This window comes from Amborella trichopoda, chromosome 8 (genome assembly GCF_054954075.1).
Source record: "Amborella trichopoda isolate Santa Cruz 75 chromosome 8, AtrichopodaSantaCruz75HAP2 v2.0, whole genome shotgun sequence".
In the NCBI taxonomy this organism is placed as follows: Eukaryota; Viridiplantae; Streptophyta; class Magnoliopsida; order Amborellales; family Amborellaceae; genus Amborella; species Amborella trichopoda.
Window position 1 is genome coordinate 40,300,604 of NC_142343.1, and position 27,433 is coordinate 40,328,036.

At 35.5% G+C, this 27,433-nt stretch overlaps 1 pseudogene across 1 annotated transcript; it reads left to right on the forward strand.

Annotated features, from left to right (window-relative positions):
* Window positions 1-3,294: 3,294 nt before the first annotated feature.
* LOC105420601 (ribulose-1,5 bisphosphate carboxylase/oxygenase large subunit N-methyltransferase, chloroplastic-like) lies at window positions 3,295-27,205 on the forward strand (annotated as a pseudogene). Its single transcript, XR_016061457.1, has 16 exons — window positions 3,295-3,880; window positions 4,187-4,296; window positions 7,933-7,996; window positions 8,147-8,257; window positions 8,436-8,495; window positions 9,566-9,694; window positions 13,703-13,772; window positions 14,579-14,622; window positions 14,746-14,826; window positions 17,232-17,267; window positions 18,566-18,649; window positions 20,840-20,973; window positions 24,790-24,939; window positions 25,344-25,432; window positions 25,542-25,689; window positions 26,782-27,205. The product of XR_016061457.1 is annotated as a ribulose-1,5 bisphosphate carboxylase/oxygenase large subunit N-methyltransferase, chloroplastic-like (transcript).
* The last annotated feature ends 228 nt before the right edge of the window (window positions 27,206-27,433 follow it).

Genomic DNA, 27,433 nt, shown 5'->3' on the forward strand with positions numbered 1-27,433 from the left:
GCGCTTCTTGAAACACTGATTTTCGATGAGTTATGAAATGAGGGTTTACTTATTTTGATAGGGCTAACTATTGTTCATGTATATTAAGATAGTAAAATTTGGGAGGTTAACTCTTCAATCCATATAGAATAACTTTAAATTAAAAAAATCTTAATTACAATCTCTATTCACTTGAAAATAATAACATCTTGTTGAGACAAAACTCAAATTTCAAATTTTTTTCATTTAAGAATAATAATTATCTGGTGATTCTTAGGTTGTTCTCAAAATTTTAGATTAAAAAAAATCCTCTAAAATATGTATTTTGCTAGAGGTGGTAGAAGTAAACCACACTACATAATATATTTATATTTTATGAAGAAGTTATAAAACACGCATATAGCATGTGCCTACAAGTATAGCTTCTGTAGGTTTTAATACATAAGTTTGTAAACAATGGGTTGGGTCTTTATTTCGAAGTCTTTGACTCCATTCTCACCAAAGGTTATGTACAAAATTATAAAGTCTTTGACTCCATTCTCACCAAAGGTTATGTATGAAACTCCAACGCATTATGCCTAGCATGCTCTCATGGGATTATGCCTAGTTAAGCGTCGTCCATGTGCCTAGTTAAGCATGCTCTCATGGACCACGTTATATATTTACTCCATCAAGTTAAGAGATGTTGTTTAAGCATGTTCTCATGGGACTATGCCTTTTCAGTTAAGCATGCTCTCATGGGACCACGTTATATATTTACTCCATAAGAGATGTTGGAATATGATGACATGATCCTGACTTTTTTTTCCATGGTTATATGTATTTTTTATGTTATGTGGCTCCAAAATCTTTTACAAGTGAATAAGTTAAACATGCTTTTATAGGACTGTGTTATATACTTTTTCAATATAATTTATAACCTCAATGAGTGCATGACTCTTAATAGAGCGGAATGACAAATTAGGATTCGTGTAATTGACCCAATTAGTTGGAAAGAGGTTCAAACGATAATTTCATCTTGACAATCCATATGTGAGAAAAAAAAGACAATCCTAGTATGGAATAATATATTTAGACTTCAAACTTAAACAAATCAAATATGTTATTTGGTTTTAAGTAACATGTTTCGTTTTGGAGTCTATTATTTTGAAATATTTGATATGTCAAGTTTACCAATTCCTCGATGATGCGTTGCACTTCAAAACTCCTCTTTCAATCTAGAATTATTTTGGACATGGTGTTAAATAGGTTTTGGAATCTTGCCATATAGAGGTAGAAGGAATGTAAATGCAAGTATCAAATATACATTATTTTTGCAATAAACTTTGCAGTAAATATACCTTTTATCGAAGTTACAAAGGTCTTATGTTGTGTTCCCAATAGCAATTTTGTTTCTTTAAGGAAAATTACTACATTCAATTGCACAATTTCACCAAGTGAGAATATCTATATAAATTAATAATATATGGGTCTTAATTATATACAACCCCCATTTTTTTTTTTTCTTTTTGGGATAATTAAGTGGGGAAGACAAACTCCTACCCATTTTTTTAAAATAGTTTAGGAGTCAGTTTTTTAAAAATATTATGTCTTTTAAAAATATTAGTGAGGCGGTGTCAATGGGAATAAAAACTATAGCAAGGTGGCTAGGGTGTGGAGGTGCTATCACCATGACCCCAGCCCCTACTTCGTTTGATTGAATTTGAAGATGTTCCAAACTCAAAACTTAAACCGAAGTAACTTTTCCTAGTTATCTGAGACCAATTTTGGTCTAATACCCTGGTGAGATTACCAAAGTACCACCAATACATGCAATAAACCGCGAAAATTATTATTTTTTCACTTGTCCAAAACTTATCTAATTAGGCTAATTTTCCTACTAAATTATAGTAGACGTGACATGCTTTCAAATGAGCTAAAAATGTTATATAATCCACGTGGTTATGATAATATTATTGATATGTTAATTATAATGTCCAAAGAAGGAGTGGGCTGTGATGGCAGAAATTGGACGTACGTGGTTACAGCCAAATCCAGGAAAATTTGGGAAGAAATCTTTTGTGATTTATTTTCAATCTTAATAACTAAAATATCGATAGAGAATAGTAGGATTCATCAAATTGCCGCATATGAGAAGATAGATATACAAAAGCAAATATGTTCCTCGAAATCGCACAAAAACCACAAAAGAAACTGGGAGAAAATATAAGACAATAATGTAAGAAAATAAACCAGGAATTATCTAAAAGAAAGAAAGATAACTTACCTGGACTAGGTTGGTTGGCTCAAGACACCCGAAGAATAGAGTTGGGATGCTATTCAGACAATGAGTTGATTTACTCATTTGCTCTCTCTTTCTTGAAGAATTTGTGCCTAGGGTATGTTCTTCCTAAGACTTTGATGCTTTGCATGTTCATCATAAGAGGCTTTTGATTTTGAAATTAGGTATTGACGTTGGTCTTTAGCTTGAAGAGAACTAGGGTTGAATTTTCTAAAGGTTTATAGGTTTCCTAGCTCTAGTGTTTCTCTATGATTCAGGGCTTTTAATTTAAGGGGTATTTTTTTTTTTTAATTTTTAAGGAATTTCTCTAGTTTTTTTATGAAATTATTGAGCCTTCAAAAACCTTAGAAAAATAAGGAAAAAACACTATCAAAATTTTATTAGCTTTTTCCCTCCCACCTTTTGAACTTTTAGATCTAGGTAAAAATACTTTAGATTTGTTGATTCCAGTAAACATAGGCGTCTAAAAGGAAATGGTGGTGCACATCAGAAGAACGGTATGATTCAAGTGCGAATATTCAAGTTCCAAGTTCTCAAAAGTAGTTTCATTTCCTTTTTCAATTTTAATTAATTTTCCTATCTAATTTTTTTTTTTTCTGTATTTGCTGTTATTTTTTTGTTTATAAAGTTTTTAAAGAGTTTTTAATACAAAATACACAGATATGAAAGCTAGTACTGTAAGTAGATTTGTATCATTATTGGGCTTATAAATTGAATGATTATCTCTATCTTTCACAAATTTAACTCAAGTTTTATTAATATTTGAGCATATCTCATCAAGAAATTGGCGGATAAGAGCATAAACACAACCTTACACTTAGATCACATTTGGTGGTAGTCTCATTCAAATACGAGGTAACCTAAGTACATTAACTGTCATTTTCAGATATTTCTATGTTGTACTTCATAAACTTGGGCAGATATTTCTATGTTGTACTTCATAAACTTGGGCAGAACTCTTGATTCGGTGTTTTTTTTTTTTTTTTTTGTATGTTTAGGGGTTTTCTTAGGGATTATGAGTTCACTAGGCAAGTATGATTACATGTTTTGACGAATTCCCACATCCCGGAAGTGTTTATAGTACAAAGTAGTCAACCTTCATGCGTGATCTACACTGTCCATCACCGTCCAACCCATTAATGGGATGGTGATGATCTCATGTAAATGAGCAATGATTATATTGTACGCCCCCCTTGGCAATCGTACTCGAATCTGGACCGTGGAAAGGATTTCCCGCGCCATTAAACTCGATAGTCCACACCACAAGCTCATCTCCTTGGCCAATTAAGAAGGCATGCTTAGTAGTTCAGACATTCCTTTCCCCATTGCAGTGGAGCTCCATGCCTCGCCTGAAAACCCTAAATGTCGCATTGGAACTCCCATTAAAAACCCTAATTTCTTGCACCTCAAGCTCGAGTTTGCTCTGTAATGGTCAGGTGAAGGTTTGAAAGATTTTCGTGGAGTCAAATGCGTGAGTTTTGATCCTAAAGGGACGAATTGACATGGATCACTGAGTAGAATGCAGAAATGTTGTCCTCCACAAGGTTTGGCGCTGTGTTCTTGCCAAGACGGGCCACTGTTCTTTCGAGTGTTCAGTTTAGTTTTGGGAACTCTGCTGAGGTTTGTGAGCTCGTGTTGTTTCATACTCTCTTATCTGTGGAGAAAATATGGAGCTTCATCTTAGTCTGGATCCATATTTTTCTTGTTTTTTATTTTTTCTAGACGTTTGTGTTGCGTGTGGTATTAAGCAATTTATAACTATACGAACACATTTCAGGCTCATCTTTGAGTCTAAGAGGATTTGCATCCATTCATTCTATATCTCCACTTGCCTGAATATATTTTCTTAATTCTTCAACGTGAAGTTAAGTCATATTTACATGTTTAAGTTCTATTGAGATCGTTATGCTTGTGAAATTGGAATAGGTTTTGCCTTGCTCAACAAATGAATGTGATGAATTCTTGCCATGGTTGGAGAGGAAGGCAGGCATTGAAGTTGCCTTGGTGCTTTCTATAGGAAGTTCAGCTCATGGAAGGTTTCAGCTTGTGATTGAATTCTATGTTTGTATAGTGAAATTCAGATAATTGTATGTTTGTATAGTGAAATTCAGATAATTTGATGGATCAGAATCTCGGGTTGTCGTTAAAGTTACAGTTTTTTAGTTGTCATTTGTGAGTGAGTTTTATCTACAATGTGCAAGTTTTCTCTGCACATTGTTTGTCTAATTGTTCTTTCATACATGTATGAAGATTGTATTAATTTCGAGGGCTTTAAACTGGTAGACACTAGATAGAGAGGCAACTGTTTCGTGGATGGTCTTAGAGGTGCTTGTGATTTCGCAATTTGCTTAGGTCATTGATATGCTCTTTGTAGTGTTTTTCGCTACTTAATTTGTGATGTTCATTGAAACATCTGCATGGTTGGGTAATATTCAATGGCCGAGCGATGCTATTTCTTGATATTTTTATGTTTTTCTTACAAAGGAATGACAATGCATTGCACTTTGGTGGTTTAAAACAATGATTGAAAACTCACCAGAGTCCGAGTTACTTGGACTTGGCTTAGCTTGGATTTGGCTCCTTGCTGAACCGACTACTTGTCCAACTCAAGTTATTTCATGAAATTTAAAATCATAAAAATATGGAATGAATGTATAAGAGTTATGTATGTTATTTGAAATTTTTTTACAAGGAGTTGAGAGTTTTTCTTGTCAAATTTCTGATTATTGTATTTTCCTATATTTTTGGATTTTTCTAACATATATCCCACGGTCCAACCATAGATCAATTTTTTCCAAATCCATGTTATATCTATATCTATATATATATATATATATATATATATTGAGAGAGAGAGAGAGAGAGGGTCCAACCTTTCCAAATCCATGTTATATATATATATAGAGGGAGATTTTAGAATTTTTATATTGACTTTAGTTTTGTTTTAGTTTTAGGGAGGGAGGGGGATTTTAGACTTTTTATATTGACTTTGGTTTTGTTTTAGTTTTACAATTTTTATATTATTTTTAAACAAATTTTTTGAATATTTTTAAAAATGTTTAGGGCCTTTTGGCCATGTACACGACTCGGTTGAGTCCATTTGGACTCGGCTGAGTTACTTGCTTTGGGCTAGGGCCAAGTCTGAGGCCCAAGGCAAGTAAAAAAACATTAGTTTAAAATAGCCTTACAGAAGCAAGGAGATGACACGTGGTGTTTCTAGAAAACATGGACATACAACAGAATCTCCTAGACGCATAGTTAACTCTTAACTAGCTTCGCAGCTTACCCATGCTTCTCTATAAAGCAATGATTTCAAGTGTTTGGAGAACATTTGTCTGTTGCTATAGTTGTCTAGATTCCAAAATTTGTTCTCTATATAGCCCGTCTATTTAGCAGCCCATTTCAGTTGAGTTATGTCTCTAAATGAGTTGTTTGATAATTCTGTGCAAGTGTCTCTCTCTCTCTCTCACACGCACACACAAACACACACACAAACACATGCACACATACACACATACACACACCCTGTCTAAATAAATATATGACTAAGCTGCATTCATTATGCATAATGTTGGAAGTGCATGTGATCTAGCGTGAAAGAAAATGGCCAATCATCCATTTGATTTCTATTATCATTGCAATAATCCCAAGTTCAGCTCATTATGGTCATCCATGTGTATTTTGATATATAGATGGATGTGCTGTGAGGCTTTTGATGCATGTGCATGAGGGTGTCTCAAGGCCATGGAGCAAGACTGTGACTTGACTGTCATTGCATGTACTATTGACTAGACGTTAATACAAGTAAAGTGAACCAACAACTATCATATATGATTTGATGATAGGTTGGCATTGGAAGCTGGGTATCCTAGTTGACTTATGCACCCACGACTATGAGATGGTTAATTTATAAATGTATGATAAATGTGACGTGGTTTTCCACATCAACAAGCACTGGCTGCTAGTTGTTGGCAAATGGATGCTTGTTAATGCTACAACAGTTTGGGATTTGGTGATGAACCCTGTGTGCTATTGGCACATGTAGTCTATGATGGCTAGAGAACAAAAGACTAATAATAAGAATTGAATGATTTCCAGCATTATTGTTTTTTAAGATACCTAAGTCCCCACAAGATGTCAGTAATGAGTTGGATCTAAGAAATTATCTCGATTCATTACCTATCAAGAGAGAAAAGTCATCTCCAGGCATAGTAGAAAGTTTAATTTTGATGTCAATGGGTATTAACTCTTTGGTGATAATGAATGAGTGGTCTTGTGGCTTTGTGTAGCTTTGAACCAATTCCGAGCCCCTTTTTACTGACCGATTACATATCCTCTATGACATTTCATTGTTTCAAGTCCCAAAAATATCTTACATGTTTCAAATTCTTCTTCTGAAATGATGACTGGAGAAAAGTTTTCAATGCGATATAATTCATGTCTATCGTCATTGTAGAAGTAATTCATCAACATAACCAAGTAACACTGCACTGCTTCTATGTGTGTGGTAAACGAACATGGACATATCAGGTTCATGGAGCCTATTTAAACCATCTAAAACTTTTTATATTCTAAGAATCTAAATAATGGAGTGGGATTGCCTGAACTATATCTAGAAGATGATTCCATATACATGTGAAGAAAGGCATTCTTCACTTTGATCTGATACGACTCTTAATTCCAAGCTTTTGGAGGGTGATTCTCATTTGGATTATACTCACTCCTATGACAGACGTTGCTCGTCTCTAGAGTGCTTTGACTTAGGTTGCTTTGCCAGCGTGTTATAGATTGACAAAGGCGGAGGGGTTGACTTTGTTTGTCAACAATACAAGGAGTTGACAAGTTATTTCACAATAGGAGCATATGTTTCTTGTTATGAATGACATATTCTTGCTTCTAGCCTTCTGTAGTGACACTTGCAATATTCATTTCCAAAGAAGTACCAAATCAAAGTTCAGCTGTACATATATCCACTTGCTTCCAGGAGTCCTCTTCCCAAGGGATAGTTGAACTAGGTCCCTAGTATTCCTTTTTATTGCTGTAAATATCCTGGTGCACCACATCTTGCCAATATTTTCTAGGTGCAACTTGTGGATGATCCAACTCATAATCATACATAATAGAAGGAATAATCCTTTCACCACATATGCTAAATTAGCCAGTCAATGAAAAATGTTATTGACACCCGAGTCTCCAAGACAACCACCATGTCGACAGACCTTAAAAGGATATACTAAATATTGTCTTATTATATACATCATATCTTCTTCAGTTGCATTCACCACAATCGTTTGTCCTAATCCAATAAAACCGTCAAAGGCCTATTCATGACAAAACTTGGAAACTAACAGAGAATTTCATCAAGAAAAGGCATCCCTACAAAGAAATGTCTCATTTAGGTCTGCATGTGTTCGATTTGAACAAGTATGGGCTAAGAAGATCCTCTAGCAAAACAGCTTCTCCTGAAAGAACGTTACATATTCTGGCTAATTCCTGACCAAACCTCATGCACACGTTAGATGTAACGTGAGTGTATGCATGTCTGCGTGCTTGGGTCTGTTTTGATCTCTGTCTGTCCGAATTCAGGGGCGCATGTGAGGACATCCATGTGTTTGTCTTTAACATTTTTAAAACTTGTTTAGTAGCATTTCATCTATCAAATTCTTATGCAGGTCACTATTTGCTTCAAGGCTTATACGTTCTGGAGATTACATCTTGAAGATTCCTTACAGCTCTGTATGTTCAGCTCTATAATTGTGCCTCTTATAGTTATCAATTTGTCATCATCAAAATATTGCTCTAAATCCTTTGTTTTCGTGATTGTGGTTCATATCGGCATTGGAGTATTGCTCCTAAATTATTTGTTCTCATGATTCTGGATTGCAGCAATTAAGATCAGATAAGATCCTGCCAGAAATTCAGCGTTTCTTGGGTTATGATACAAGCAGCCATACTCGACTTGCTTTGCGTATTTTGTTTGAAGAAAATCTGGGCCAGGTATTGTCCAAATTGATTGCTTACTTCACGAGTAATCAAGTGGATAAGATCATTGGCAATTTATTTATAGAAAGTTGTACCATTTGGACGTTTTGATTATTGGAGTTTGAAACAGTATAAAAATGTTTGGGGAAATCTATACAGTAGAGCAAATTTTCATCAATTTTCATTTGTGCAGGCATCTGAATGGGAGCCATATATAAGTTGTCTCCCTCAAATGGGTATGCTTCATAGCACGGTATGCTTGTTGATATGATCAAGTGAGATGGTTACGTATACTATGATTACAATGATAGTTTGGAAATATTAGAACTAAAATGGCCTCCTATTACGGTGATTAAAATAGAAGGTCAGCAAAACTTGGTCCTTATGGAGGTGAATTATGGATGCAAAGTAGACAAGTGGGGCTTTATGGTCTTGGAAATTAAAAATTATACAGAGTGCAGGAGTTGGAAAAATATGCTTTGCATATGATATTGTTTAATCAGTAAAATGATTCGTATTTTTTATATTCTATCATTAAATATACAAGAATCAAGCATGTAGAGCCATCTAATACTGCGTTAGTTTCCCCATTCTTTAATAATAATCACAAGCATAATTAATTCAATGTTGAGATGACCAATAGAGGATTATCCCAAAACTCCAAGGCCCCAGAAAGGAGAATATCCTTTGCTGGCCACAATTTCCTACGAGAAGAGTGAAACGAAGTTTATATGGTTTCTCATGCAATTCCTGTTTCACCTGTTTCTCAGTTGATTCTAAAATGAAGAGGTGATGCAGACAGAAGCAAGTTCCTTGTGCGAGTCTTTAAAGTGTTCCAGTTTCTTCTTGTTGTGCAGACTGCCCACGCAACTCTAAAGGAAGAATTAGTGTCTTCCTAAGCATGTTTATATATGTATATTATCTTTGCACTATTTTTTAGCATGCCAAATTTGCTAGATCAAATGATAGTAGATCGAGAACTCTAACTATGGGGGATTTTGTTATTTTCTTTTCTCATTTTCGTACTTTTCATTTCTACCCATGGAAAATGGATTTTTGTCCCCTTTGCCTCATTCTTGATTATTTAAACACTAGATCCTTTTCCTTATGTTCACTAGATTGCTTTCTGTTTCACCGCAATTATTCTGCAAATTTTAGTTTTGCACTGGATTGTCAAAATGAAATGTTGTTCTGAACCCGTCCACTAGCCCTCTAAAATTAGAATGGTTTGTAATACTTGTTAGAATGCAGCACTCATCTGAACCATCTATCTATCCTTGTACATTAGTTACAGTCTACTAGGATCTCACAAGAACCTTTCAGGTATTCTGGAGTAAAGATGAACTTGATATGGTTCGGTGTAGTCCAGAGTATCAAGAGACTATCCATCACAAGGCTTGCATAGAGAAGGATTTCATAGCTGTCCAACAGGTTGATATCATCTTCTGGGTGGTATTGCACCTCTATTTCCTTTTCAAATAGCTTGTCTTTATCTTGTTCTTTCATTAATGCGTTTAATGTTTCATCTCCAATATTACGTGAAAGAATCTTCCTTAAAATAGCAAGGATTTCATATGCTGCTTTGCATATATATTTTTCTTTTTGTTTATTGTCTGTAGAAGGGGTGGAAAGGTTGTCACTGACTTAACCATCTTGTTAGTCATTCTAGAATCTGGATTTAGTTGTTCTTAATTTTGCATGCATATTTATTAAATTAGCTAGTGGGCCTTCTATATCTTAATTATCTTCTTGTTGGGTTCTAAAAGCTCTAATTGAGTAACTAGTGACTGACATCCATGTCTCACTGGAATAAGTTCCTAAAGTTTATCTAAACCTTGGCTGCTTCTCAAATCTTCAGTATATCATGAATTTTTGTTTTAAAGTGGGTACACTTGTCATTTGTGGTCTTTTGGGCTCCAATTGACAACCTTATCTCATTTATGCTCTTAAATTGGTAAGATATGCTTATAGGGTGTTTTGAAGGCTCAGGGGTTTGTGCTGTTCAAAATTTTTCACTTTGAGACTCTATGTGTATGTGTGTTTGTTTGTCTGAGTGTGTGTTCTTGTGTCAGTGTGCGTGGGTGGGTGGCTGTGTGTGGGCGCGTGTGTGTAGAAAAACATATGGTCTCCTCCTAAAGTGTTCACCATATATCATTTGCAAACGAGATTGTGAAAATTTTGAAAAAAAAAAACAACTAGGAAATACTTTTTCTTTAATAGAAAATACAGTGATTTCCAACGGCGGTCCGGGGTCCTGGGCGCCTAGCCGTGGCCTAGGCGGTAAAAATAGGTGGCCTGCCCCTAGGTGGCCGCCTAGGCGACTGGACACCAGTTGGGTGCCCAACGCCTAGCCTTGGGCAGCTGCCTAGGGCCTGCGCCTCGCATAGGGACGAAAATGCCCGTTGTTGAGGGGCATTTTTGGGTTATTTGATAAAATTAAGATTGTAAAAAGTGGGGTTTAGGTTCATTTCAAACCTAAACCCCATTAGAGCCCATTTTAGAGAGATAGAAACCTCAAAAAACTAGATTTTTGTGATTTCTATAGGGTCGAAGGGTTTTTCAAAGTTATGAGAAATCAATCTAAACATCACCGATTGATATTAGATTTAGTTTTGGAGATTTTATAGGTCTATTAGAGGGTTTTTTGTGTATGGACTATGGAGTTTGGATTATGGTATGGACTATGAAGTGCATGGAGTTTGGATTATGGTATAAACTATGGATATGGTCTAATACTCTAATGGCTAATGGTTTGAAGTTTAAACTTGACAATTTGATTTTTGAATTTGAAATGCATGGTATTATGGACTAAAATATGTCTCAATATGTATTTCTTAATTTTTTACACAAAATATGACCTTAAAGCGACTTTTTTTCTACTGGGCCGCCTAGGTTCTAGGCGCCCAGGGCGGCCTGGACCCCCTTGGCCACCTAGGTGCCACCCGGCATTTTTTGGAACACTGCTAGTGATAATTTTGAGCTAGGGAAAACATTGTAACAATCTAATGGACCAAATCCTTTTCCTTATACGTGTGTGCATGCATGTGTGTGTGTGTGTGTCTGACCTAATATCTTTCACCCAATTTGATTTTGGTTCTGTGCTATCATCGGTTCCAAAGAAATTGAATTAGTTTATGAATGCACCTGTTTAATTCATGCCATTTCCCCCAAGTAGAGTGAATATCTTAGTCGTCTTTTGCTGCACTTTCTCATCTTTCTTTAATCTACTGCATGTTTGTCCAAGTTTCCTTCTTGACTTACCAAAAAGCTCCAACATAAAGTAAGGTTCACCACATTGAATTATATTAAAAATAGTAATGAACACCAAACAATAAAAAGGGACATGAAAAACCGTAATTCACAGAGAACAGTCCATCATAAAGTAAGATAAGGAACTCAATGTACTAACAGTGTTATTAGAAACAAAATAATAGAGAAAGCATACTTGATAAACTCATTTATCTTGTTTTTGGATTTTATGTTTGTGTTATCATCTTTCTCTTTCTCCATTTTCTTCATAAATCTGCTACTTTCCTCTTCCATTTGCCTGTTCTTCACTTCCATGTTTTTATTATTTTTCTTTTTCATCAGGAAGGAGCTTGTCCAAATATTCTTTTTCTTTTTCATTAGGAAGGAGCTTGTCCCAAGATTGAATCCCACTGCCAATCAATTCACACAAGGACCTTGCTGCCTCCCCTCTTATTTTCCCTTTTTCTTTGTGATAAAAGAGGAAGGAGATTTGTTAAAATAATTACAATTGTCATTGAATGGGACGACAGTCCTTTATTACAAAAATTAAAACTGATGCAAATAATGGAAGTATAATTTTTCAATGGGTCAGGGCTGTATGTTATAATTGCCCTCCTACATTTATTGTGTGGTAAGCGAGGGATGACAAACCTAGTAAGATGGTCTGATGCCCCATTGAATCAGGCTATGTGCTATTTATAAAAAGGGGGTCACTTGTCACAGGCAAACAGAGATGCATACATCAATATGGAAATAGAGTTACACGAAAAGGGAAACTCTAAATCAGAGAATTGGTTGCTACAAAACGAGCTGCCTCGAAAGAGTCAACCAACTTTCACTCTTCTTAGCTATACATTCAGCTCCCTCTTAGCTTATCCAAGGAAATGGTTGGAAGACGTTTTGTCAACCTGTTATTGATCCCGCTGCTTTAGAGAACACCTTATTTGGGTCGACTCTAATGGCGAACCAGCGATGATCATGATATGTCATGAGCTTGCCTGATTCCAGCCATCTATATGCTACTTTCCCAATAGCCTAGACCAATTCAAAGTAGACTCCATGTTATGAAAATTGTTCATCGAAATCATTAGTAGGTTTTGTTGTAGCATATTCTTCTTTACTCAACATATGCATGTCATGCATGCTAAGGTTAATTGACATTCTCAGGTTTTGTGTTGATTTTTTCAATGATTGTTGTATATAAACTCTTTGGATATCATTATCTTTTGAATTTCTTACCTTAGCATTTTATTTTTAATATAAGCAATTACTTCCAGCCTATGCTCTCTATCACACAAAAGGTATTAGTCCACGTTTTGTTACTAAATATGAGTTGGGGTAGGCAAGTGTGGTACTTTATTCCCATAATTCTTCTTTCCCTGGAATAATTTGTCCAAATTTCCTTGCTCATCTATAATTTAAGTTTCGCAATCAATTCATTTAAATGTTACAATTAGTGGGTTTGGTGTTTGCAAATGCTAAGTCATCCGTTTCTGCTTACCTAATATTAAAATCCTGGAGTTTTCTAATTCATGTTTTTAGGTTTGATATCCACCTAAAAGTAAAAACATGATAACTCAATTTGTAGGAGTTCCGATGTTAGACTAATAATAATTTTATATGAACAACATATATGATTCTCACACATGCCTAAACGTCAAAACCGATCTTTACTTCTACTTTTTTTTTTAAAAAAAAGTAAATTGGGGTATATCAGTGCCAACTATTGACGAAAGAATGGGAGATCACTTTACATTTAGAAACTTTCATAATAAGCAATAATAATTGATTTAGGTACAAATGGTTGTTGGTAATTTTGTTTGGATAAAAATAATTGAGTTAATCATATGATAATCGATTTGTTGTAACTCTCTCCCCCCTCCTATCTTATATTAGAATTTTTATTCCTAAAGGATAGTCAATGAGGTTAAGTTTTTACAGACATTTTAACTATTTTTTATGTTTTCTGTTCCTCTTCTTTGATACTTTTCCTCTCTCCTCTTTTCATTGTCTTTAACACATACCGCACAACTATTTAAAGTTATGTCTTATGTTTCTTAATTCTATGTGCATAACCTGGAACCCTGTCTTTCCATGCTCTAATTCATGGAAATGGTGCATACATATTGTTCCTTCTCCAAATCTCATGTGCATTCATTTGATCTAGGCCTGTTATTTTTGTTAAGGAATATAAATTTATCATGATTTCAGGCTCTTGGGCACCTCCCCCATTACTTCAGAGATGTGACCTTAGAGAAATTTATGCATGCATATGCTTTAGGTAGGAAGCTTTATGTTAAGTTTTACTGACTCTGTAATTCTTCTCCTTTACATCTCAATCTCATGATTGATTATCAGTATGTTTTTTTTGAGAAAAGTATTGATTATCAGTATGTTAATGCAGCATCTATTCACTAGTGTATCTTATTGTAAATTCAAGTGCTAGCTAGGCTAGAGGTTCAGATGATTGGTAGCAAAACACAGGATTCTGTATTTCTATTCTTCTTTTGTGAGCTTGATCTTGTTTTCTTTGAGATACAAAATTGTGATACAGTATCAAAATTAAGTTCAAAGAGCTAATAGTGCTCTATGTCCATTCAACTCATCTGTGATTGATTTGTTGGGGTCACCACTAGCATCCATCTCCCACTGTCCAGCTTTTTGTGGTGACAATTTGAGTGTAATTACAGAAGCTTCTTATTATACATTTTGTGACCAGCTTCATCACTTTGACGTCAACAATCATTTCATTTGATAGTTATCCATTGAAAACAATATTTTCTTAGAGCATATAATTCTATTGACAAATTATTTAACTCTTTGATTTGACACATGCATTATTTTTATTCCTTAGCATTTCCTATGTCATGCTTTTCGGTTTGAGGAATAGCTGGGTTATCTAATGCATGAAAACCTAACAGGCCTATTAATATAGATCTGCCTATGAATCCGGTCCTAGTTACATATTTGAGCATCATACATGCTTTTTCTTCTGTAAGCAATCATGGGTCTGGAAACTATTCTCTTCTTCATTTTAATTTATTGTTGAACTTATTGTCTCGTGCATTATTTCTTTCTGATAATCAGTCGAATCACGCGCTTGGGGAACATCATCCAAAGAACTTTCTCTGGTATTGACACACTCTAAAGTATTTAGATAATTATTGGGGTTGTTTGTGCTATAAAACATAAGTTTTGAGCTCTGCAAGTGATGTACCAATGTAGCTTCTTCATTAATTTTGTAACTTATGTAGATACCATTTGCAGACTTTCTAAATCATGATGGATGGTCTGAGGGAACCTTACTCAGCAATGAGGATAAAGAAATATCAGAGGTTTGTTATCATTAACTTTTCCAAGTCCTCGGCTTAGTGGAGCTCATTTGGTAGGTTTGTTGATTCATAAACCAATATATCTAATTATTAAGACTTTAAGACATATCCTTGGTAAGTCCCTGAAGAGTTATTCTGTATTACATGGTTTATTCATCATTCTAGCTTAATCGTTTTTCTCATTGGATGTGCACTTGTCAAACTTGATCTTATCTGACTGCGGTCTTAGAAGCTGTTGTTATGGTCTTCAGCTAATATTTTCAAAACAACATAATCTTTTTATTGTTATTTTCAAAATATTGTAATTCTCAACAATGGATAGAAAAATTCTATCGTTGTTGCTTTGTCTTATTAACAAGTCTGCTTCTTCTAATGGACATATACAAACCATCATTCATAAATTTCCTTGTTGATTTGCGGTCTGAGCAGCATTTGCCCCTTATCTGAAAATACTCTGTATAGGCTACTACATTTTATTGGACCAAGGAATATGATTAAACAAGATTACTCATTGTCAATATAACCAGGATGACTCAAGCTTGGGAATTCTATTTATATGAGGTTCCATCTTCCTTAAATTAAATCTATATTGACTAGATATTGATGATTATATTGGAGAATAATGATGCATCTTATGAGTTATGATTTGGTGTTTTCCTCGTGGTTTAGAAAATGGCGGAAATAATGGCTTTTGTTGCACCAATACCCCCAACCGTGACATTTTATACAAAAGTAACAGGTCGGTGTGCAAAATAGTGTCCACAGAGTAAATATCAGCTGCTATGTCTATTTCTGTTTTTGCCTCATTTTTTGCTTTCTTGGCAAAACACTCTATTGTTCTTTATAATCGGCATTATCGATGTAAAATGGAGGCTGACCAGCCCTGTTCCATTCTGTTATGGACATTTTTTAAAACTTGGGTTCGTTTTCAACTTGTACTCTTCCTTTCCTTTAATGATTAAACAAATTAATTTTTTGAAAATAAATAAAGTGATAAAACAGAAGACATTTCCATTAGCATTTTGCGATTTTCACTGGAAAAAGTAATGCACCGTTCTTGTTTATTTTTAAAGAGTAATCTTTAATATCCTTTAGTATTCTTACTATGGATTCTGTTAAGTAGTAATGTTGAATGTTACAAGGAAATCTGCAGATGAATTGTACCAATTTGTCTTATTAATGTGGAATGATGGTGAATTGTTCTGATCAATTTTCCTCTGGCACATAACTGCAGAAGTTCAAACTGTAGGAAAAGCCATCACGCTCTTATACCTTTTCAATGAGTACTGTTATCTTTCTTTCTTTTTTTGTCTTTTTTTCTTTTTTTTGTGTTGGTGGTGAAAACAATGAATTCTAATTATTACCACAAAAAGTTGAAATAAAAGAGAATCTGCTTCTTCTGGCGAATTTAAATGTTGGGAAAATTTGATGTAGTGCATAAATAACTGGACTGGTTCATGCTATTAGTAATCTAAGAGTCTATTCTAACAAGTGCACCACATTGAAGAAATTCTATAACAAAGCCTTAGTTGCATGTCACAGGGCTTATGAGAACTACTCCCTCAAAAAAAAAAGGTAAAAAAAAAGGGATTTTGTGAGAACTCCCTTAAAGGAGTAGTCAAAGCCTTCATTTCATTTGAAGAATCAATTTTGGCTCAAGTGATTTTTCTCAACGTTGTTGTGTATTACTGGTTGAATATATGCCATTCCTCATTAGTATGAAGAATCAAATGCATCACATCATGATCGTTTTAGTTCCTATGAGTGGTTTACTAGCTTACAGAATTTAGTTTCATCTACACACATTGAGACTGTATTAATGGACTTATTGCTGAGTGTCAATTGATGAATGATTACAATCTGTTTGTATGCTAGTTTTTTCTATATGGTTATTCATGGACTTTTACCTTCATCATCTATGTCCCTTTGGTTGTTCTTGCAAGAATGTATGCGACATTAGAAGCAGGATTCTTCTCCAGTTGTTATGTTTCCGCTCCCTTATTGATTTGCGAAGTGTTCAAAGTTTACTTTTCTATCTCCTTTGGGCACTTTCATTCCTCCTGCTACTAAGAAGCAAGGTTCTAAGGGACAGGCCATTCTAGTTATGATGACCAAGGCTCTCGGCTGCACTCTCCTTTTGCATGGAGTAGCACCTGCTTCAATTCCTCCATCTTATCTTTCTGATCTAGCCTGGAAAATTTAAGTCTACAGAAACTGTTAGTTGACAGAATGATGTGCATTCCTGTAAGGCCTGGTTTAGTGTATCCCAGAGTTGAGAAAGAAAGTTCACTATCTAGTAATCGTCATATGTACAAAGCTTATCTTTTTAGTTGAAGTTACCATGGCAAGTAGAAAGTGTAGTAGTTTCTCTTTCATGTCTTTGTAATCATTATTGCTATTCTCTGTAGGTTATTGCCGATCAGGACTATGCTGTTGGTGAAGAGGTCAATGACAAGTAGGGAACCCCTAGTTGCTTTCTTTCATCAATAGTTTTAATTACTGTTGATTTCGTTGGATCGCTCTGCTTGAGATATCTTTTCTGAAGATATCTGCGGTTGATTCTGAAGTAAGGTGGGTGTTCATTTTCCAAAATGAAAGCCTGTACCTTATGAAGATGGATTGAAAGATATTAGGCTAAGTGAAGGTCAATAGAAGGATTATGCTATTTAGGTACAATTTTTCTATTTTCTTTTCGTGAAAGAGAGACTAGTAGGGAGACTAGTATGGTGCCTATAATTACATATTGGGAAGTTGGAACCAGAGAAACAGAAGGTCATAACAAGAAAAAACATATCTTCTTTTCTGTCTAATTTTTATGTCATCAATGACTGGTTTCTTTGGTTCTTTAATTTGTCTGTATGCAATAGGGGCAGTCTGTAAATGTTAAACATCCCGTGATTTCATGTAAATAAAAATCCTATTATATTATATGGTAGTGAAAGAACAGCCTGCTTATAATAGTGTTCCTCCTAAAACTTTTCCTTGCATTTCTTCACTTTCATATTATTCCAGTATTAACTTTGATCACCATGCGTGACTTCATATAAAATCATGTACCTTCATAAAATCCCATGCTGATTCTGCTAAACTTCTCAGCGAATTCAACTCTAGCAATATTTGTAAAAGAATCACAGCAACTACGTATAACTATCATTTGAAAAATGATGTTATGCTCGGCTTCTCATGGGCATTTGATATAGAATCAACTAATAGTTATTTCTGCCATTGTGTTGGCATTAAGACTGTAAATGAAGGTGGTGCTTTCAGATGTAAATCAAGGCGGAATATTGCTTATAGTGGTTGCAGCCTTGTAGTAACCCTTCATGAAATTGTGGTAGATAATATCTTAGATAGATAGGGATCGATCCCAAACCTCCTTTTTAATTTTACCTAGATAAGTTTTTCTTCCTATAATCAGAATAAAGATAAATGGATCTTTTCATGACCCTTTATCCATGCGAAGCTTCTAATAGATTATAGTGAACCAGATTTGACATATAAATAGAGAGTAACTCATATGTAAACTCCTCAAAGTTTTGTGGACTTTGCAATGTGATATTTCAAGGTGCTGGTACACTTGAAATAATGATAATACAATGGTGCAGCACATGTTAGATTCTTGACAGTTGACCCACCAGTATGCAAGGCTGCCTACAACATATTTGTTTCCTTGGCAGGTTTAGATGGATATGAAAACAAGCAGTCAGTGTAGGAGGCCGCTGACGAAAGGTTTTTATTTCAGGTTTTAATAAGTTATGGCAAATTTTCAAATGCCTGGCTCTTACTCGACTATGGTTTTACACTTCCATATAACACTCATGACCAGGTGAGATTCAGATGTTTCAGCTGTTAGACATTTGCATATTATTGTCGCTTTGGCAAGAGGAATTAAAAAAGATTAGAAGTTATCTAATGCCTGAGTTACTCATTACTTCCACTAAAACAAATTATTTTCGTCATCTACTGCGAAGTAGCAAGAGAACACTGCAAATCATAAACTCATTTGCATCTGAGTGTGTGTGTCAGCACGCACGCTCGTATGTGTAAAATTCATTTTATGCATGCTGAATGAATTCTTTGTTCATTATCATGCTTTTGTTAGCTGTCAAAGTGCATATATACTGATGGGAAAAAAAAAATCTCATATTCCGTGCATCAGGCTGTGGGATTGTTGTCATTGTTTCGAAATCTCTAGCGGTAGAGAGGTAGACTCAAGTCTGGGAGAATTGATCATCACCATTGAGAATAACATAGTTACACAAAGAAACACAAGGTCAAAAGACCAGTATATCTTTAAAGATGAAAATGATGAAAACATTCCTAATTACATGTATAAAATCTATTTTCTAAATAACGTATATATATATATATATATATATATATATATATATATATATATATATATATATATATATATATATATATATATATCGGCCCACTAGCTCACAGGAAAAAATGAGCTCAACTGCCAAGATTGAATCTGGGCGGATCTGATGATCACAGATGTCTGGTAATGTTTGAATTTTAATTTTTTTTTTACAAATCCAAATCACTTAAAATTTGGAGCGTGTGTACATCAAAAATAGGTGAATCTTCGAAAAATATCAAAAAAATATTTTACATGAAATAAATTGACCAAAATACCCCGAAAAGTTTTGGAGGTATTTTGGTAGATTTTTTTCGCGAATTATATTTTTATTAGGTGCGGCTTGATGAGAAGAACACACGCCTAAAATTTCAAGTGATTTGAATTTGTAGAAAAATAATTAAAATTCAAACACTACTGGACATCCATGATCGTTAGATCGGCCCAGATTGTTGGGCACTTTTTTTCCTGTGAGCTAGTGGGCTCACCCAAGCTTTTTCCTATATATATATATATATATATATATATATATATATTTTCAGGCAGTATTCTCCTTCAAAATGGAAAACAGAACTGATTTATTCAGTGATCATATCTGTTTGTGCCCAGTGACATATTGGAAAACATGATCTTTATATTCTCATTACCATGAAAAAGGAAAGATGAATCGTTTACAAAAATCATATAAAGACATTGCATCCCTTAACCATGCAAATCTACATAAGAGACATACAATCCAAAATTGCAAATACTAGACTTTGATACCAACGTAAACTTGACTTGCACACTGACCTGAACACTCAGTGCCTTCCTTAACTTGGAGCATCAACTAATAAAAGTGAAAACTTTCCCACTAAAGCAGTCAATTGGTGTTTGGTAATTGACTTTGTAATCAAAATATACAACCTTGTATTCTAAAGGAACATATGAGAGAGAAATGACATCATTAACCTGCCTTTCTCGAATGGAATGGAATATCAACATGTTTTATCTTGTCATTAAAGATTGGATCTTTTCAATCTTGAGAGCACCAGTAAAGTCTTTAAGGAGGGTTGGATGAAGTAACCTGAGCATTTTGCATGAAGTTATTGCCAAAACTCGGCTTTGTCCGTAAATTTTGACACTAATTACCTCTTGAGATATCAAGAAATAAGAGTTTCCCAAGGCCATCCAATAACATGTACTCAATCTCCATGCTCAATATGCACTATTTTTGAAGCTTTAAATTTTATAGTTAGAGATGAAAATAAATTTTCAGGCCATTACGAATATTTCTAGTACTAAAACAAATGTTTTTACATTATTTGAAGGTGCACCTTACTTTGATTGTTTAGGGCCTCAGCCTTATACAAACCACACCCTATATATGTATATTTGTGTGTGTGAGTGTGACAAAGATGCCTCCGGGTCGCAAATAGCTACAGCATAATACCTTCCAAGCATGAAAATACCCCTGGTTGGTGGACTGCATTTATATCCATACTGAAGCTTTCTGGGTGTTCCCATATTTGAGGAATGCATGTTCTTTTATGCCTGATGCTCCAAAATTACAGTTGCCTGTGAATCTTATGAAGCATTAATAACCTACTTGATGTGTCCTTTTTAGTTTCAGATTTTCTAGAGAATCCAAATAACAAAAATTGCTACCAGGTTCAGATTTGGTTTGGGATGTCCCAGTCTGAGCCCTTTTACGAAATGAAATTGGAGCTTTTGGATAAACACCAAATAGCAGCTACAGATGATGCAAATGGAACTGAGACAGTTGGGAATCATTTTACAATTCGGTGAGTATCGATTTAGAATTTTGGTTGCTCATCTGATTTGTATTTGACCAATTGTACATCTAAAGTGGATATTATATGTGGTTTAGACCAATTCACTCATCTTATAAAAGCATTTAGGACTGGAAGTGGTTTCTTGCTTTTGTTACTATACGAGCAGCGAGGCGATGCTATTCTCTTTTTATTGTATAATATATTGTGGATTTATTGACTTATGTATCCATCATTTATCCCTGAACTTTGCCTTTCTATTAGTCATTAAGCCCTTGTGGAACTCAAATTCACTGAGCATAAAATCAGAATTTTATGTTTATTTTTTTCCCCTCCTCATGGTCCTTTACATTTGATAAAAACAGAATTCTATTGAGGATTGAGATGTAGGAGTTGATGTCCAAGTATATCTATACATGAAGCAAGCACTAACAAGAAAATAGTTAACAGAGTCTAACATACGAAGGGTGTCTAGGCACTCCAGGTATTTCACAAACATCCAGGCAGCAGATGCTGTATATAACTGGTGCCTATGAACTGTGAGGTTTGCATGGAAATCTAGGGAAGCTCTTGTATACCTTCATCAAATTTACAAAGTTTGTGACTGGTCTGGTTTGGTCAGTCTCGGCCTTTGATTTAGGATCTGTGCAATAAATGAACTCGACAGGGCCTTTGTCTAGGTTGCTTTCCCTTTCTGTAAACATGAGAAAATGAATGAAGTGTCGATAACTTCCTGTGAAAACTTGAAAGGGTTTATATACAGCTGTAAATTGAAGTCAATGACAAGGTTGTCTCTATTACAAAGTACATAAGACGATATGTTCTTAACCAAAAAGGAAAAGGCACATAAACTCTTACATTATGGTGTAGAATATAAACCTGTATCTAACACCACTGGGCCCTTATTATGGCTGTATTGGGCAAGGCTAGGCCAGACCTGGCCCCACCTATCAAGTTTTGGGTGTAAGCATATGCATGAGTGGTTGTCTGTGAGAGTAACATTAATACGAGTGTCATGACACATCACTTTTTAGGGACCCTTCCCATTTCTCTTTCATTTGTACTGAAGTCTTGTAGTTTATTAACCAAATACGATCCTCTTTTTTTGTTTTTTTCTACCAAGTATCAATAACTCATCCTTCCCTTTCTCTTTGTTAGTTATTTATTTTCAAATAAATCTAAATATTTTCAAATTCATTTATTTTAGGGTAAGAAATTATTAGATGTATCAAAACCTTGTTTATCGAAAATAAACCTTAATTTTTATAATTAGATGTATCAAAACCATGTTTATAGAAAATAAACCTTAAATCATAATGCAAACCTTGTATGGACTATTCTATTGTAATGTAATATAAACCCGTATTCTACACTGCCTGGTTCATATTGTGGTTATATTGGGCCAGGCCGGACCTGGCTTGACCTGGCCTAACCTCTTAAGTTTAGGGGAGTGTGTATGCCCACCCAAACCTGGATGATTAATCCATGACCAGGATGAAGTTCAGGCAAAACTAAATGGTGGTCTAAAGTCTGAACTGACAGGTAAATGGATTTCGAAACTGCCTGATGTTGAAGAATCAGTGCATTAGGGATGAAATGTCACTCGAACTCAGAGCTAGGTGGTTCTTCTTGAAATGTGTTGAGGTGCAGCAATTGACTGGGCATCCAGGGGTAAGCACTTGTTCAGTCCAGGCGAAGAGATTTCATTTTTCTGTGGTACTCATTTCTTGTAGTTTATTATTGAATTATGTACCTTCTTTTCTTTTTACCACTGAGTACCCATCTACTCATCCTTCTCTTTCTTTTATATTACTTATTTGTTTCAAATAAATCTCATTGTTTAAAATATAATGGATGTGAACATCTCAATCTTTATGTTAAGAAATTAAAAAAGAAAAAAAAAAGTTGAAAAGTATGAAACTTTGAAATAAATGTATCGAAAACAAGTTTGAAACTTGGATTGTGAACCGGGCCACTATTGGGTAGTAACTAAGCTCATATGCAGCTCACAATGACTCGGGGTCTAGGCCAGGTTGGGATTGGTTTTAAGATTTTTGATCTGTAGCTAACAGCTAGGCTTGGACCCCAGTGATATTGAACCATGATAAGCTCAGATGATTCTTGGTCGAGGCTTTTATCTTATAGATTGGACCTAGCCGCTTTTGGACTTTGGTATTGAGAAGTCAGGTGCACGCATTGTTGGAGTAGTGTGTGAGCTAACATTAGGAAGCATCATGTACTCAAAAAAATAAAAATGCCTAGTATTCTAACATTTTTTGTAATAAGAATTAAAAAGAACGACAGCCTTGTTGATGGGTAGAGGTACCACAAACATGCCTTTAATAGACTTTGGTGAGAGCCAATCTCTTCCAGAATTGTAGGAACACTTAAATGTGTGTTGTTGGACGGTTATTGGTTACGCTTCCATGCAAGAAAGATCTCGCAAGATCTGTAGGAAGTAGAATGACAATTATAGACAACATAAGAGAGTGCTTCTGTTCAAAAATGATATTTGGTCAGGTGTGAGGGCAGGAAAACAGATGAAGAATATCATTTGCTCTAATATAGGCTTGGAAGTTATTGGAAACATATCCCTCCTCAGTCTGATCTAAAAATTTTGTTTTATGCTTTTCTCAAATGGTTCCATCATGGTTTGATACTTTTTGAAGATGTAAGCACATCATACTCGTGTTTGAGAAAATAGACCCATAGATTCTTTGAAATTTTATTAATGAATGTGATATAGTAGTAGTAGACTGTTTGACACAATAGAAACAAGGCCCTAGACACCAAAGTGCAGTAAAGAGAAAGGCTTGATGCTTTTCTTATTGTGGTAAAAGGAGAACCGGTGTGTTTTGCCAACTTGCACCTCTCACAATTATCCTCTTTATAAACAAATTTTTTGATAACACTGCATGCAAAAGTACATAGTTTAGAAGAGAGGGTGTCATCTGCGAGTGAAGTTTTCTTGCCCACAATGTCAACTGCAACGAAGGTTGTTGGATTGGTTACGTTCATGAGAATGGAGTATGGGAACATTCTATCAGCCTTAGGGTGTTGTCAACATCCATCGATCAGCATTTTGAGTATTCTTGCAATAGTTCCAAAGGGCCCAGTTTGCAACAAACAGTGGTGTTTTCTTTCCGCTTGCATGAGCTTAGGACTAGTAGGAATAGCCAAACCACATCACTGACATCCTGTGGGATAGCTTTGTCGACACACAAGTTTTTCCACCAAGGAGATCAGAGGGCATCATCAAGAGATAGAGTAGGAGTCTAATGACGAATAGATGCTCATGCATAGCCCCACAAAAAGAAGAAATAACTGAGACTGGCATTGTGCTTTAGCGGAAACCTCACTTGCCTCAACAGGGAACACAATCTATATTGATTCTGCATATCCATCTCACTTTGTATGCCTGCAAAACTGTTCAAGTTGTCTTAAATGGATAGCCGAGGCTTTCATCTTATAGGCTGGGCCTAGCAGACTTCAACCAAGCCACTTTTGGGCTCAGTTTTAATAATAACGATTAAACAAACAACAATCTTGTTGATGGTTAGAGGTATAACAAACATGCATTCAATGAACGTAGGTGTGAGCTAATTTCTTTCAGAATTGTAGGAATGCTTAAATGTGAGTTGTCAGGTGGTTATTAGCTATGCTTCCATGCAAGCTAGATATTGCAACATCTGTAGAAGTAGAATGAAAATTATAGACAAATTAAGAGAGTGCTTCAGTCCGAAATGCTCTGGAGAGTGGGAGTTCACAAGAGAATGAGTGATTTCAGGTGTATTTCAATGTTTTCTTTCACCAAGCCCATTTGGTCAGGTATGAGGGTAGGAAAACAGGTGACGTATATCGTTTGCGATCCAAGGCTTCACACCTGGATCCTCAGAAAATCCTTGAATTTCTTTCAATCCATATTACCCAGATGGTTGCTGCCATGGAGGTTTTCCAAAGGAGCCTGCCTGCCCAATGAGAATCCAAGGAGAGACTCAGGAGTGCCAGAAGAGAAGCAGGTGTAACCTAGGAGAGGCCGAAGAGGTGAAGGAGTCGGCTCCACAGATTGAAAGCAAGGCTGCAATGAATAAAGAGGTGAGGGTTGCTCTATTCTTCACAAAGGCACATGACGCAGCGGTTAGGAATGGAAATACCCCTCTCTTGTTGTTACTGTTGTATTGTGAAGTATTTTTAATCAAAACTATATTTGTAAGACCCAGACATACATTGAGGAGCCCATGCCAGCAATATGCCATATTATCGTATTTTTTAACTGCCAAGAGGATGGATCTCCTTGGGATTTTAGCTTTATAGTTGTTTCGCATGAGATCTTGCTTGAGAAATGTTTTGTTTCCTTTCCTGAAAGATATTATCTAAAACAGTGAAGTAAGATCTGCTAGAGGATGGGGAAGGGGCATCCCACTCTCTCTGCGTGCTTTTGCTCGTGTTATGACTGCTACTTGATGCCAGGGTAAACCCTTTTCTTTGATCTTCTATTTCACTAGGTTTTATTTTTTCATAAATATGTGAAATATGACACTTATGGTGCGTGTTTGCTATGTAATGAATCTTGTCCATAGAGTTGGAAGATTTGGTGAGAGAAGCTGCTCAAAATGATGGATGGCTTGCTCGGCGCCCGTTGATGAATAAGATCAAGGAGATTGAAGCCCATCAAATGTTACTTGAAGAATCGAGACTCTGATGCAGGGATATTCTCCCTGCATTTTGGTAATCTCTTTACTTTTATTGTGTTTATTTTTTCTAGTGGTGGGAGACAATATTGATTGCTCCTAAATTTTAATCATGTTTTCAGTGATTGAATTACCCTTTTCTTCCCCATTTTCCCCGCATGTTCCAATTTCTGCAAATTGTGGATTCTCAGTGTTTAGAAGGTTCCAAAGTTCAAACTTCAAACTAATTTTGAGATTCAGATTTAAGAAAAGAAGAGAGAAAAACAAGGAAACCCATTTTCATTGGTCTAAGTTCGGGTTGTGTTGACCTAACATTTCTAATTATCAAATGAATATTCACTAAAGAATTGTCAAATCGAGGAAACATATATTAGAGATTTGTTGATGTTCTAAAAGTGGAATAATTAAGCTCAATTATTTCTGATTTGTCAGAAGACAAAATGATAATAATGATCATCATCATTAGAGCCTTATTTCAACTATTTGGGTTCGGCTACATGAATTCTATTATGCTATTCTGCTTAAGGGTCATGCCCTTAGTAAGTACATAAGTCTCCATATCTTTTCTCACTACTTTCATCCATGTCCTTTTGGGCTTTTCCCTTACCCTTTTAGAACCTTCTACTTGAATCAAATCGCACCTCCAAACCGGTGTTGTATTGGGTTTACACTACCTATGATCAGCCCACCTAAGTCTACTTTCCTTCCCTCATCTTGTCACCTATTGGAGCCATCCTTAAATTCCCTTGAATATATTCATTCCAAATTCTATTCGTTCTTGTCTTACTACTCATCCATCTCAACATTCTCGTCTCTGCAACACTCGTCCTATGGGTATATCAAAATTCAAAATTCAAGATTCAGAAGACAAAATAATAGATGTCAAAGTTCTCTGAGCATGTTAGAACTCCTCCAGTTTAGCTCTCCCATTTCTCTTTCGCTAATTAGTGCTTATAAAATTGTTGATCCCTCCATAAAGCAAGTTGTCATCTCCTAAAGCTTGGCAATCAAAATTTTCTTTGGTATGGTTTGTGTGGTTGGGGCAGCATTTGGAAGAAATGTCCATTTGTGTTGAATGGTTCATGCTGTAGTTCTATGTTTTGATTTGTGTGCTTTGGAGTCCCTGCAGTTGAAGAATACGTGTACTGAGAACAGCCAACTTGAAACGCGGAGAAAGATGGCAATCGATTTTCTTTCAGGAGAGCTGCGAGGTCTTCGATCAGCATCCATGTGGTTGAAGAATTATCGCACCAGCTTATCTGGGGGTTAGCCACTATGGAAGCTTGATTGAGTTTTGCTCTTCACCTAAAAAGGGTTTCATTCTTTCCCTGCAAAAATGCCTATCTATTCTCCTCAATGTGATTACATATTATATTGAAAAAAGAAAAAATGAACGCCATTTTGTCATCTATGTGGTTTTACTTATGCTCCTTCGGTCCTCCATGTTCTCAAAGAGGGGATGAACATTGCTGTTGCAATGCAATTTTGTGCTCTCTCTCTCTCTCATACACATAACTTGGAACGGGTGCTCTTGACATCATGTTGTAGCTCCTCTACCCTGACCATGGTGCCAATAGCCCAATTTTCTCTGTGTCTCTCCTTCTCGTGCATGTACATGTTTGATTTTAGAAAACCACATTTGTGACAGTGAGAAACTAAGAGTAGCATGAAAATAGATGGATCGGATGACTTGTTTACAAATGCTCTTCATTTGTAATAAATCTATGCATTCGTCATCATCATCATTAAACATTTTTTTCAACTAATTGGTGTTGACTGCA